This window comes from Dendrobates tinctorius, unplaced genomic scaffold (genome assembly GCF_039654945.1).
Source record: "Dendrobates tinctorius isolate UK_male_01 unplaced genomic scaffold, ASM3965494v1 ptg000070l, whole genome shotgun sequence".
Classification (NCBI taxonomy): Eukaryota; Metazoa; Chordata; class Amphibia; order Anura; family Dendrobatidae; genus Dendrobates; species Dendrobates tinctorius.
The window spans coordinates 91,562,915-91,578,269 of NW_027361738.1; the positions used below are offsets into that span (position 1 = coordinate 91,562,915).

Here is a 15,355-nt window from a genome sequence, read left to right on the forward strand (position 1 = left end):
TTTCTCTCTCTGTTCTATCTTTCCCCTCTTTCTTTCTCTCTCTCTGTTCTTTCTTTCCCCTCTTTCTTTTTTTTTCTCTCTCTGTTCTTTTTTCTGTCCCCTCTTTCTTTCTCTCTTTCTTTTTTTCTCTTTCTCTGTCCCATCTTTCTTTCTCTGTCTCTGTTCTTTTTTTCTGTCCCCTCTTTCTTTCTCTGTTTCTTTCCCCTTTCTTTCTTTCTTTCTTTCCCCTTTCTTTCTTCTTTCTTTCTCTCTGTTTTCTTTTTTCTCTCTCTGTTCTTTTTTCTGTCCCCTCTTTCTGCTCTCTTTCTCTCTATGTTGTTTCTTTCTTTCCCCTCTTTCTTTCTCTCTGTTCTTTCTTTCCCCTCTTTCTCTTTCTTTCTCTCTCTGTTCTTTCTTTCCCCTCTTTCTTTCTTTCTTTCTTTCTTTCCCCTCTTTCTTTTTTTCTCTCTCTCTCTGTTTCTTTTTTCTGTCCCATCTTTCTTTCTCTCTGTTCTTTTTTTCTGTCCCCTCTTTCTTTCTCTCTCTGTTTCTTTCTTCTTTCTTTCTCTGTTCTTTCCCCTCTTTCTTTCTTTCTCTCTTTCTCTCTGTTTTCTTTTTTCTCTCTCTGTTCTTTTTTCTGTCCCCTCTTTCTTTCTCTCTGTTCTTTCTTTCTTTCCCCTTTTCTTTCTTTCTTTCTCTCTCTGTTGTTTCTTTCTTTCCCCTCTTTCTTTCTCTCTGTTCTTTCTTTCCCCATTTCTGTTTCTTTCTCTCTCTGTTCTTTCTTTCCCCTCTTTCTCTCTCTCTCTGTTCTTTCTTTCTTTCTCCTCGTTCTTTTTTTATCTCTCTCTGTTCCTTTTTTCTGTCCCATCTTTCTTTCTCTCGCTCTCTCTGTTCTTTTTTTCTGTCCACTCTTTCTTTCTCTCTGTTTCTTTCTTCTTTCTTTCTGTCTTTCTTTCTTCTTCTTCCTTTCTCTCTGTTGTTTCTTTCTTTCTTCTTTCTTTCTTTCTCTCTCTGTTCTTTCTCTCGCTGTAGTTTCTTTCTTTCTTCTCTCTCTCTCTGTTCTCTTTCCCCTCTTTCTTTTTTTCTCTCTCTCTCTTCCTTTTTTCTGTCCCATCTTTCCTTCGTTCTCTCTGTTTCTTTCTTCTTTCTTTCTTTCTTTCTTTCTTTCTCTGTTGTTTCTTTCTTTCCCCTCTTTCTTTCTCTCTGTTCTTTCTTTCCCCCATTTCTGTTTCTTTCTCTCTCTGTTCTTTCTTTCCCCTCTTTCTCTCTCTCTGTTCTTTCTTTCCCCTTTCTTTCTCTCTCTGTTGTTTCTTTCTTTCTCTCTCTCTTCTTTCTTTCTCTCTCTGTTTTCTTTTTTCTCTCTCTCTGTTCATTCTTTCTTTTCCTCAGTACCAGTCAGTGTGCCCACAGTACCGGTAGAATAAGAGGGGTAGGAAACTAGGTGGCACTGGTCACATTGATCCTTTCAGACTTTTTACTGGTGTATAATCATATGCCCTGAGCACCCCCATAAAGTGGGCCAGCCCCAGACAACAGGGGACAAACAAATCACTATTACTATCAGTACAAGTGGACAATTATATACGTAAAGTTAATGATGTCCCTGTGCCAAGTAGTGCGGAGGATCAGAATACACTGAGGAGACCAGAGCAGCGGGGTATGGTGAGAAGAATTATATGGGGCCCATTATGCTGTATGAAGTAATATATGGTGCCCATTATACTGTATGAAGTAATATATGGTGCCCATTATACTGTATGCAGCAATATATGGGGCACATAATACTGTATGGAGCATTATGTGGGGATAGGGGATGACTTTCTGTTTGATGTGGTCTGACCGCTGGGACCGCCATGATCCTGGGAAATGTAGCTTTGAAGAGCACCATGTAAATGGAGCTGTGGTCAATCATACGCACTGTGGTGCCATTCACCTGTGGCTCTTCAAATAACTCCTTTAAGAGAGTGATGAGGGGACAGCAAAGTATAGCAAAAATTCACTGATTGGGGCTGATGAGTGTTATAGTTTGTGGGCTGGTGGGATTTGTGTGGCAGGGCTGCTTTTTTGTCCCAGTCCGGCCCTGTACGGTACCCTTTCTCACCTTTGTGCAATCACGTGCAAGCCATACTGGGCCTAACACCGTCAGAGCCTACATCCTGATCTATAGACATATCTTTTGAATGTGTACGCTATCCATACATGTTATCCGGGGATACGGTACCCTTTCTCACCTTTGTGCAATCACTTGCAAGCCATACTGGGCCAAACACCGTCTGAGCCTGCCTCCTGATGTATAGACATATATTTTGAATGTGTACGCTATCCATACATGTTATCCGGGGATACGGTACCCTTTCTCACCTTTGTGCAATCACGTGCAAGCCATACTGGGCCTAACACCGTCTGAGCCTGCCTCCTGATGTATAGACATATCTTTTGAATGTGTACACTATCCATACATGTTATCCGGGGATACGGTACCCTTTCTCACCTTTGTGCAATCACTTGCAAGCCATACTGGGCCTAACACCGTCTGAGCCTGCCTCCTGATGTATAGACATATATTTTGAATGTGTACGCTATCCATACATGTTATCTGGGGATACGGTACCCTTTCTCACCTTTGTGCAATCACGTGTAATCCATACTGGGCGTGAGAACGGCTGGCGAGCTGTAAAGCAAGCTACAGCACCTGTGGTTTGCACACGTAAGTTTTTCATTTTTTCAGGAATGACGGTTAGGCCCAATTCCGGAACTGTGGTTGACCTGCACTTACTGGGAAATCATCGTTCGCGAGTAATAATTGTAATCAGTGATCCCCATCACTAACGTTGTTCAGCGGGTTATCTGCACCTGTAAGCGACAAACACTGGCCTTTTCAGTGTAGCGCACATGCAGCCATGGACATGTAAGGGCATGACACACCAGTTATTGGCCAATCTCATGTGCCAGAGCCTCACGTGTCCCTCTAGTAAGCCGGACTCGGACCGCGGGGCATGACGGAGTCTCGTTCGTTAGCGGAATTAAGCTTGCAATGTGTGCATCTGTTCTGTAGCTGGCATGGTTGAGGTTGCCCGTGTTGAGTCAAATTACGCCGTAGGCTCCACTCCTGGTGGTGCCCTTCTGGACATTCCTTTAAGGTTCAGCTTTGCAACCATACTGCCCACGTAAAACAAACACTTTGCCTTCATGAACGCTATTTGGAGGGTCATGACTCGTGGGAATAACGCCGCCCAATCAGTTAACCTGCTAGAGAGATCGTTCGTTGCTCCCAAGCATGACATCACACTCCCTAGGAGGAAGGTAATGCCACTGTGGCGACCGTACTCCTGGGGGCGACACAAGTGCACTGATGCCCAGCCACTGCTCGATGAATCTGCTGGTACATTGACCCAGACCACTACATTCCCCTCGCACGCTACACGACCTGAATCTGACCCTGATGAAACTCAGGTTACCCTTCCCATATACAGTTCCATCTTACACGGTGACAAAGAGGAAGCTGCAGATGAAAGTGCAGGTTCGGCCCACCCGCCATCAGACACACCACCATACTATCAGGGGCCCTGTGCCAGTGCCGTCGCCAACGAGTGGGCCCCCCCTGCTTGCTCAGGATCACAGCATTTGCAAGGTTGAAATACTGTGCAGTGAGATGGAAGATGGGGACGACGAGGAGTCCAGACTAGTACAGGGATTCCTTAGCGAGGAGACTTATTTGATTGTTTTCAATGTTGGGACAGCAATTTTTGGGGAGCACTATACTCTGGAGAATGATAGATGGGGCCCACCATACACTGGAACATTCCAAAGGTGGACATCAGACACTGGAGCAGCATTTACAGGGCCCATTATACACTAGAGCATTAGAAATGGGGCCCATTATGTTTGGAGCATTATTTGGGCCCATAAGACAGTGGAGCTTCATCCATGGGGACCAACATATACTGTAGCATTATGTGGAGCTCATCATATACTGTTTCAAACATTATATGGGACCAATGATTCTGTATGGAGAAATAGATGGGCCTCGTCATGAGATGTAAAAAGTGAAGTATTTTTCATTGTACTATACCGCTATTTCTCTGCCGTATCGGAGCATGATGAGTTGTGGTATGTGTTAAAGGGGCGCTCTTTCACCCAGGGCACATGAAAACCTGGAGCCAGCCCTCCCCCCCCACAACTTTAGCCAAATAACCCCCATTTTTCAGTGCGTAACTTGTATTATGAAGTTAATTAAGGTTGACAAGCTTAAGTAAGAAGAATTGATGCTTTTGGCATTCAAATGGGCACTGTAGGTGTGTTTCCTGTCCTCCTCTCACTGCCGACTTTTATTCCCCATTGACTTACATTGGGTTTCGTGTTTCGGGACGACCCCGACTTTTCCCTATAATCGGCCGATCTTGCTCGACCCGACTTTTGGAAAAGTCGGGTTTCACGAAACGAAACTCGACCATAAAAAAACAAAAGTCGCTCATCTCTACAGGAAACAAAAAGAGCACAAAGTGGATATAATTACTACGTGGGGGCCCAGTATTGCTTTGGGTCATCGATGGAGCATTATTTCTTTGTTGGGTGCACAGAACTAACTTTTTCTATGTTCATAAGGTTTGGTCACGGGAGAGCTTTTTGTGGGGTACAAACGACGACATCAGTGCTGTGCGTCACAATGAGGGGAGCTTATGAGGTGCGAGGGGCACAGAGAAGGTATTTGGGGGTAGCAGGATGGGGAGACACAAGTGATGGTCTTGCTATATGGTGGTGTGAGGAAAGGTGTGTTCCAGTTCTCCTAATACCCCAGCAGCGCCCCCGGCCTCGCTGCCATATATTGGGGCATCATTTCTCTTCTTTGTTTTCCTCCATGCACTGTTTTGGGCATTTTTTAGAATACACAAACCCTTCTCTTTCCTCATAGTAAGAAGCGACAGAAAGGAAACTAAAGTCGTGTCCCCGTTGACTTCACAATTAGACTTATATACATAAGAGACTCACGAGCGTAAAAAAACACATTACTTTGTCCCATGCTTTGGCTCTGTGGGCGGGCGGCCACTATAGGGGTCACGCCGACTTCCCTTCTAAGATCATGTGCCATTAGGTGCAGAGGGGAAATACGACACGAATGGGAGCGACATCTCCTAAGTGATGGCGTCCATTGTTCTTACTTCCTATTCACATGGTTTCTATAATTAGCGACGTGGGAATATTTCTGTATGTGATAGTAAAAAGCAAAGAGGCGTGATTGGCTTCACATGTAAGAGGGGCACCGGTAGAGCACCATACAGACGGCACGCCATCCCTAGGGGGTCACTGTACTGCTCCTACTGCTTTCAGTGACACTGCCATAACGTCTCCACTAGGGGGCGCTCACTGCATCTCTCACTGCCCATCCGACATCCTCACTCCCTCTAGTGTTATGTGAGCAATGTACTGTATGGTAATATTATTTCAGCCCTATGTGGCATCCCTATTACAAAGTAATTTTTTTTGCAGCGCAAAAATATGAATAGCAGAAATTTTGCATCACACAGTAGTTTTTCGATACGGTATAGACCAATGACTTGTACACGGTATAACAGTATTACATAGGGAGAGCAGCACCTTCAGACGGTACCACGTAAGGAGTACACCAGGGTCGGCCTCTCATACGTGTAAGTATTGTCAAAACGGAGCCTTGTTCTTCCAATAGATGGAGCAGGATGAGCAAATTTTGGGCGTTTATGGCTTACATGGGGCTGCCTGAGCTGTTTTCTTTACAGGCAGGTAAATGCAGTGGCCACGAGAATAAATGATCAGAGATTTATTTTTTTTTTCCTTTTTTTCCGTGTTCCGCCTCGGAGCGCCGTACAATTAAGGTGAGATCTCCATTGTCAGCTCAGGCCTTCTAAAAGCACAATCTACAGCCGTAATGGTGCCGGGACGGCTCCTAATGTACCGCGCCGGCGGAAAATGTGTCAGTGGAGTATTGATGGGATTTACTGACGGAAAGCTTTTTATTAAGAAAGTCATAATTACTTCTCCCCCGCTGTTCAAATTGTGCAAATACTTCCATGTTTTCATTTTCTCGGCTGCGACCATTAAACCGCTGCAGCACTGTCGACCAGGACACGCAGGGTTAACCCTGTGACAATGGATGCAAGTCATAGGTTTATTTGACAGAATTTATGTTTTGATACATTTATTATGTTTTGATACATCTATGATTCTATGATTCTAACCCTTTCCCACCGCAGCCTGGTTTACATTTCTGATCTTTTGTTCTTTCCTTCTCTTCTTCCAAAAGCTATCACTTGGGGTTTTGTTTTTTTTTTTTTAATGAACATACCCATAAAAGCCTTCTTTCTTCTTGTAGGTTGAGAAAAAAAAAAGTCTAAACGCTGTTATTAAAGCTCACTCCATACAGATGGAATAATTATATGTACAGTATATGAGGCAAGATAGGCCCCGTCTGTTAGAAAGAGAACTATTGAAAAAAGTGACATATCCTCAGATTCATGAGCGGACCGGGGGGGGGCTGAGGTTGCAGTCGCCCCGGGCCCTGCGCTCAGAGGGGCCCACCAGGAGCTACGCTACACTTTAACTACATTGACGCGCGCAACTAGGCGATATAGTTAAGCTGTGACGGAGACGCGACCCGTCTGCACTGCCGCTCTCTACTGGTGATACAGCGGCAGAGAAAATTACAGTAACGGCCCACAAAACACAAAGTCTGTCCATGGACATGAATACGTTGTACAGAAGGAGTCTGGCACTTTAAGAAATATCTTGATATGTTTTCTAGATACATTTTTAACTGATTGACTGGGAGAAGCTACAGTAGCTTTGCATTTTTATTTCTTTTTGTTGATTTCCAAACCATGCTGAGCAATGAACATCATATGGGAAAAGGAAGCGACAACTGCTCTGATCAGAATAGAAAAAGGAAGGTGTCACTTGCTTTCACCCAGTCATCTGAAGATCATGGAAAGATAATAGATGATAGATAGACAATAGATAGATAGATAATAGATGATAGATAATAGATAGATAGGTAGCTAGATAATAGATAAATAGATGGATAGATAGATAATAGATAGATAGATGATAGATGGATAATAGATAATAGGTAGATGATAGATAGATAGATAATAGATAGATAGATAGATAATAGATAAATAGATGGATAGATAGATAATAGATAGATAGATGATAGATGGATAATAGATAATAGGTAGATGATAGATAGATAGATAATAGATACATAGTAGATAGATAATAGATAGATAGATAGATAATAGATAGATAGATGATAGATAATAGATAGATAGATAGATAATAGATAAATAGATGGATAGATAGACAATAGATAGATAATAGATGATAGATGATAGATAGATAGATAGATAGATAAATAGATGGATAGATAGATAATAGATAGATAGATGATAGATGGATAATAGATAATAGGTAGATGATAGATAGATAATAGATAGTTAGATAGATAGATAGATAAATGATAGATAATAGATAGATAGATAGATACTGTAGATAGATAGATAGATAGATAATAGATAAATAGATAGATAGATCCTACAACACAATCGGCTCTGGCCTTTAGACAGACATGATGTGCCTAGTATCTGCCAATGATACGTCCTAATAGAATCATTTAGAAGGGGTATCGGTTTAGAAAACCCATCTCGCAGATCCCACCAGATAACTCAGAGTTACTAGATGAGGGTCGTGGATTTCAGAAGCTACAGACAGAGCCGCTCCTGGTCTGGAGGACCCAGCACGTCTGTACATTACAGGGGCCGTGCAGTGATTTCAGTCGGAAGTGTAATGCTCTTTGTCACCTGGGGTGGCGCTGCAGGGATATTGAACACTGACTGCCTCCGCTGATCGCTGGATTTCACAGCAGCGGTTTATCATAGTTTATCATTGGAAGATATGAAAGCAAAGAACAAGGAATATTCTTATGGAGAGTTTACAGAGAAGACGCCACAAAGACAATTATATAAATTGCACAACAAATTGCTCACCTTAATATTTTCTCCCTGGGTGAAAATGCTTTGAAGTCGCGCCACATCTCCTCCTGGCAGACATTACGGATGTGCAGCAGCTGGAAGAGATTTTATACAAAACCAACACTGAGTTATCCAATCTCTATAATCTGCTATTAACGCTCCATGAAATCATCCGCACATGCTAAACTCCTCACACACCGCGTCCTCGATCAGTCCTCGCTATACGGCTCAGTTATTAGTGACTACCAGGCCGCCTAGATGGGGACAGCATAATGAAGGAAAACGGCGCCCTCTATAGGAAGACCCAACGTCTATGCCCCAAGTGACTGAATGCTGCCTTATCTTTTATTTTTTGCTTTACTCAATTCTTCGGCCATTATTACAGGACTTTTGGGTTTTCTGCAGGTGGCTACAACCTGAAAGCGGAGTAAATAAAACCTCACCTCTGGCGGCCACCATAGTGTTCACTAGAGTTGAGCGACTTTTGGTTTTTAAGGGTCGAGTTTCGTTTCGTGAAACCCGACTTTTCCAAAAGTCGGGTCGAGCAAGATCGTCCGATTATAGGGAAAAGTCGGGGTCGTCCCGAAACACGAAACCCAATGTAAGTCAATGGGGAATAAAAGTCGGCAGTGAGAGGAGGACAGGAAACACACCTACAGTGCCCATTTGAATGCCAAAAGCATCAATTCTTCTTAAGCTTGTCAACCTTAATTAACTTCATAATACAAGTTACGCACTGAAAAATGGGGGTTATTTGGCTAAAGTTGTGGGGGGGAGGGCTGGCTGCAGGTTTTCATGTGCCCTGGGCGAAAGAGCGCCCCTTTAACACATACCACAACTCATCATGCTCCGATACGGCAGAGAAATAGCGGTATAGTACAATGAAAAATACCTCACTTTTTACATCTCATGACGAGGCCCATCTATTTCTCCATACAGAATCATTGGTCCCATATAATGTTTGAAACAGTATATGATGAGCTCCACATAATGATACAGTATATGTTGGTCCCCATGGATGAAGCTCCACTGTCTTATGGGCCCAAATAATGCTCCAAACATAATGGGCCCCATTTCTAATGCTCTAGTGTATAATGGGCCCTGTAAATGCTGCTCCAGTGTCTGATGTCCACCTTTGGAATGTTCCAGTGTATGGTGGGCCCCATCTATCATTCTCCAGAGTATAGTGCTCCCCAAAAATTGCTGTCCCAACATTGAAAACAATCAAATAAGTCTCCTCGCTAGGGAATCCCTGTACTTGTCTGGACTCCTCGTCGTCCCCATCTTCCATCTCACTGCACAGTATTTCAACTTTGCAAGTGCTGTGATCCTGAGCAAGCAGGGGGGGCTCACTCGTTGGCGACGGCACTGGCACAGGGCCCCTGATAGTACGGTGGTGTGTCTGATGGCGGGTGGGCCGAACCTGCACTTTCATCTGCAGCTTCCTCTTTGTCACCGTGTAAGATGGAACTGTATATGGGAAGGGTAACCTGAGTTTCATCAGGGTCAGATTCAGGTCGTGTAGCGTGCGAGGGGAATGTAGTGGTCTGGGTCAATGTACCAGCAGATTCATCGAGCAGTGGCTGGGCATCAGTGCACTTGTGTCGCCCCCAGGAGTACGGTCGCCACAGTGGCATTACCTTCTTCCTAGGGAGTGTGATGTCCTGCTTGGGAGCAATGAACGATCTCTCTAGCAGGTTAACTGATTGGGCGTCGTTATTCCCACGAGTCATGACCCTCCAAACAGCATTCATGAAGGCAAAGTGTTTGTTTTACGTGGGCAGTATGGTTGCAAAGCTGAACCTTAAAGGAATGTCCAGAAGGGCACCACCAGGAGTGGAGCCTACGGTTAAATTCGACTCCACCTGGGAAACCTCAACCATGCCAGCTACAGAACAGATGCACACATTGCAAGCTTAATTCCGTTAACGAACGAGACTCCGTCATGCCCCGCGGTCCGAGTCCGGCTTACTAGAGGGACACGTGAGGCTCTGGCACATGAGATTGGCCAATAACTGGTGTGTCATGCCCTTACATGTCCGTGGCTGCATGTGCGCTACACTGAAAAGGCCAGCGTTTGTCGCTTACAGGTGCAGATAACCCGCTGAACAACGCTAGTGATGGGGATCACTGATTACAATTATTACCCGCGAACAATGATTTCCCAGTAAGTGCAGGTCAACCGCAGTTCCGGAATTAGGCCTAACCGTCATTCCTGAAAAAATGAAAAACTTACGTGTGCAAACCACAGGTGCTGTAGCTTGCTTAACAGCTCGCCAGCCGTTCTCACGCCCAGTATGGATTACACGTGATTGCACAAAGGTGAGAAAGGGTACCGTATCCCCAGATAACATGTATGGATAGCGTACACATTCAAAATATATGTCTATACATCAGGAGGCAGGCTCAGACGGTGTTAGGCCCAGTATGGATTACACGTGATTGCACAAAGGTTAGAAAGGGTACCGTATCCCCGGATAACATGTAAGGATAGCGTACACATTCAAAATATATGTCTATACATCAGGAGGCAGGCTCAGACGGTGTTAGGCCCAGTATGGATTGCACGTGATTGCACAAAGGTTAGAAAGGGTACCGTTTCCCCGGATAACATGTATGGATAGCGTACACATTCAAAATATATGTCTATACATCAGGAGGCAGGCTCAGATGGTGTTAGGCCCAGTATGGATTGCACGTGATTGCACAAAGGTTAGAAAGGGTACCGTATCCCCAGATAACATGTATGGATAGCGTACACATTCAAAATATATGTCTATACATCAGGAGGCAGGCTCAGACGGTGTTAGGCCCAGTATGGATTGCACGTGATTGCACAAAGGTTAGAAAGGGTACCGTATCCCCAGATAACATGTATGGATAGCGTACACATTCAAAATATATGTCTATACATCAGGAGGCAGGCTCAGACGGTGTTAGGCCCAGTATGGATTGCACGTGATTGCACAAAGGTTAGAAAGGGTACCGTATCCCCAGATAACATGTATGGATAGCGTACACATTCAAAATATATGTCTATACAACAGGAGGCAGGCTCAGACGGTGTCAGGCACAGTATGGATTTGACGGCCCAGACTACACAGCGGAGGAGCAGGGAGAGGTAAAGATTGCAAATGCTGGGGCCCTGCCCAAGCAAGGGGGGCCCACTCATGGGCGTCGGTACTGGCACTGGGCCCCTCATAGTACGGCGGTGTGTCTGACGGCGGGTGTGCACCACCACCGTCAGAGACACTTGATTGCACTATGAAGGACCCTGTGCCAGTGCCCGCGCCCAAGAGTCGGCCTACCCACCTGTCCAGGGCAACGGCACTCGCACGGTGTCGTGCGCTAGGTGGTGACCCCGGCCATGGGGGGGGAGGCAGCACAATTAGGGAGTTTTAGAAAGTGGCATATGTTGATGTTGGACATTCAGCTGATGCAAAAGGTGAAATAGGTCAAGTCCCAGGAAGAGGTGGACCAAAGCAAGCCATTTTTCTGTCACCCTATGTGTCATCAGGGGAAGGTGGGACAAAATCCTTGGAAACCCATGCGTGGTTCATTTTAATGAAGGTTAGATCATCCACATTTTGGGTTGACAGACGGGTCCTTTTTTCTGTCAGGATTGATCCAGCTGCACTGAAGACTCTTTCCGATAGCACACTTGCAGCTGGGCAAGCGAGCTCCTGTAAGGCATATTGGGCCAATTCAGGCCAGGTGTCCAGTTTAGCGGCCCAATAGTCAAAGGGGAATGACCTGTGTGGGAGAACATCGATATGGGAGGAAAAGTAGTTTGTAACCATAGTTGACAACTGCTGTCTCCTGTCACTTTCCATCGATGCAGTATTACCAGTTGTGTGAGCGGTATTTGAAAAATCAGTCCACAACATTGTCATGAAACCCCTGTCTCCAACACCACTTCTGCTGTGTGCACCACGAACACCTCTGCCAAGCTGCCCCCGGCCCGTACGGCTCGTGTGAGAACCATCACCGCTGCTGTGTGCTGGGAATGCCTCAAGCAACCGATTTACCAGAGTTGCTTGTTTATTAGCCAATATTAGGTCAAGGTTCTCCTGTGGCATGATGTTTTGTAATTTGCCTTTATAGTGTGGATCCAGGATGCTGGCCAACCAGTAGTCGTCATCGTTCATCATTTTGGCAATGTGTCGGTCCCTTTTTAGGATCTGCAAGGCATAATCTGACATGTGGGCCAATGTTCCCGGTGTCAATGATGCACTGCGAGTGCTGGTTGGTGGAGCACTTTCTGGCAAATCCACATCCCTCCAGTCACGCACAAACCTTGTACCAGACCTTGCCACGCCAACATTTTCACTTGCCCCACGAGATGCATCCTCCTCCCCTAAGTAATCATCCCCATCATCCTCCTCCTCTTCTTCCTCCACCTCGTCCAGGAGAGGTCCCTGAGCAGACAATGGCTGAATGTCATCAAGTATTCCCTCCTCCTCTTCCTCCTCATCAACACTGGCTGCAGACGCCTGCTCCTTAAGGTGCGTCAAAGTTTGCATGAGCAGACGCATAAGTGGGATGCTCATGCTTAGGATGGCGTCGTCTGCGCTTACCAGCCGTGTGCATTCCTCAAAACACTGAAGGACTTTACAGAGGTCTTTCAGCTTCGACCACTGCACACCTGTCAACTCCATGTCTGCTCTCAAAGTGCCTGGCTGTGTATCCTCCCACAAATGCATTATGGCCTGCCTCTGCTCGCACAGCCGCTCTACCATGTGCAGGGTGGAGTTCCACCTTGTTGCAATGTCGATAATGAGGCGGTGGTTTGGAAGGTGGAGCAATCGCTGCAGCTTCTGCATACGAACGGAGTGTACAGGCGACCGGCGGATGTGCGCGCACAGTCTTCGCACCTTCTGAAGCAGGGCTGTTAACTCCGGATAATTTTTGAGGAAGCACTGCACCACCAGGTTCAAGGTGTGAGCCAAGCAAGGTATATGGCTGAGTTTTGAAAGGGCTATGGCTGCCACAAAATTACGGCCGTTATCACTAACTACCTTGCCTGCCTCAAGATGTACACTGCCCAGCCATGACTCAGTTTGTCGCTTCAAGTACTCGGCCAGCACCTCGGCGGTGTGTCTGTTGCCCAAACACATCATCTGCAACACAGCCTGCTGACGCTTTCCACTACCTGCTCGATAGGGGGACACCTCGTGTGCAACAGTGGCAGCTGCAGATGGAGTGCTCGTACGACTGCGCTCTGTGGACGAGCTTTCGCTTCTGGAGGAGGAGGAGGGTCGAACGCCTACAGCCAACTGTTTCCTATACCGTGGGCTAGGCAGCACTGTCCCACCACCGCTGTCCCCTGTGGACCCTGCATCCACCACATTAACCCAGTGCGCAGTGATGGACACGTAACGGCCCTGGCCATGCCGACTGGACCATTCATCAGTTGTGAGGTGCACCTTTCCTCTCACTAACTGCTTGAGTGCATGGACAATGCGGTCTTTCACATGATGGTGGAGGGCTGGGATGGCTTTGCAAGAGAAGAAGTGGCGACTGGGTAGGTCATAGCGTGGTACTGCATAGGCCATGAGTTCGCGGAAAGCTGTGCTTTCCACCAACCGAAAGGGCATCATCTCAAACGAGATTAGTTTGGCAATGTGGGCGTTCAAACCCAGTGTACGCGGATGAGAGACTGAGTACTTTCTTGACCTACTCAAAGTGTCTGGGAGGGTGAGCTGGACTTGAGAGCTGCATATGGTGGAAGTAGCGGTGGACAGGGCGGACTGAGAGAGGGTTGATGATGGTGATGGAGTTGGTGTTCTTTCTGATGGCCTAGAATCAGTCTTTCGTTGATATAACAGTGGGATTCCCTGACTGCTGTGGCCTTGCAACGACACCTCAACATTTGCTGCTGTGCTAACCGGTGGGCTTACAGTGGGGGAAACAATGTAGCGTTGCTGACTACCTTCGTTGTGATCAGTTGCACATGTGGCACTTGAGGTTTGGTGTTGTGTCCACGCTTGCAAGTGCATGCTGGAGAAATGTCTAAGCATGCAACTGGTATTCAAATTTTTCAGATTTTTCCCTCGGCTAAAGGTCTTTGCGCACTTCTTACAGATAACCTTGGCCTGATCATGAGGATTTTGGTCAAAAAAGTGCCACTCTGCACTCTTCCTACTTTGGCAGACATTTTGCGGCCTAGCACGCTGTGATCTTTTGACCCTCTGGACAAGCTGTCCAGCAACTCTTTTGATGTTTGGAACCTGTCTTTGGAGTGCTCCGGGCCTGCCAGATAACAGCTGTTGCGATGTCGATGTCTGCTGTGGATGCTCCTCATCTGAGCTATTGGAAGCAGCACCCTCTTCCCCCAATGGATGCCAATCTGGGTCAACAACTGGGTCATCCATCACCTCCTCTTCTATGTCATGTGCACCTTCCTCTGTGTCACCGTGTATGGTGGTATAGTGTGCGGGAAGGGGCACCTGAGTCTCATCAGGGTCAGAATCTGGCTCTGTACACTGCGAGGACAATGTAGTGCTCTGAGTGAATGTACCAGCAGAATCATCCATCAGCGGCTGTGCATCAGTGCACTCCATGTCAGATTCATCTTGGCCTGGGTAATTCACCATTTGACTTGATAATCCAGGCATGGTATGTGAAAACAGCTCCATGGAGTAATCAGTAGTATGGCCTGCGTCATCCTTCAATCTTGGTTGGGGTGAAGGACACAAGGAAAGGTGTGGTTCATGAACATGAGCCTCCAATGACGACTCAGTGCTTTTACTTTTTACAACTGAAGAAGAGGAGGCGATAGAGCTGGAGGCTGAGTCAGCAATGTAAGACAAAACTTTTTCCTGATGCTCTGGCTTTAAAAGCGGTTTGCCAACTCCTAGAAAACTAAGCGTTCGAGGCCTTATGTAGCCAGACGATGACGCAGGCTCAACACCTCCTGCATTCGGTCCTATTTTGCTCTTGCCACTACCATCAGATCCACCACCAACACCATCATTACCAGCTGCCAACCCCCGCCCAATTCCACGGCCTCTTCCACCAGCCTTCCTCATTTTTGGTAGAAATGTAGACAAAATCCAACAAACTATATAGTAATGTAAAACAAGGTACAAGGTGTCTATAGGACAGGGGAGATTTTGAATTTCTGCAGACACTTGTGGACACTGGACACTTTTGGATTGTGTGAGGCCCACTGATATCTGAGCGCTATGTCACAGTCTCGATGGCACAGCTGTGACAAAAGTGACGAGAGGATAAGGGAGATTTTGAATTTCTGCAGACACTTGTGGACACTGGACACTTTTGGATTGTGTGAGGGCCACTGATATCTGAGCGCTATGTCACAGGCTCGATGGCACAGCTGTGACAAAAGTGACGAGAGGATAAGGGAGATTTTG

General features: G+C 46.2%; 1 protein-coding gene across 1 annotated transcript in view; it reads right to left on the reverse strand.

Moving 5' to 3' along the window:
* The window catches only part of THSD7A (thrombospondin type 1 domain containing 7A), a 730,410-nt gene that overhangs the window by 663,777 nt on the left and 51,278 nt on the right, over positions 1–15,355 (reverse strand). The window contains exon 2 of the mRNA XM_073582113.1: positions 7,995–8,074. The gene's annotated coding sequence lies outside the window, so the exon portion shown is untranslated. The remainder of the gene's footprint in view (positions 1–7,994; positions 8,075–15,355) is intronic.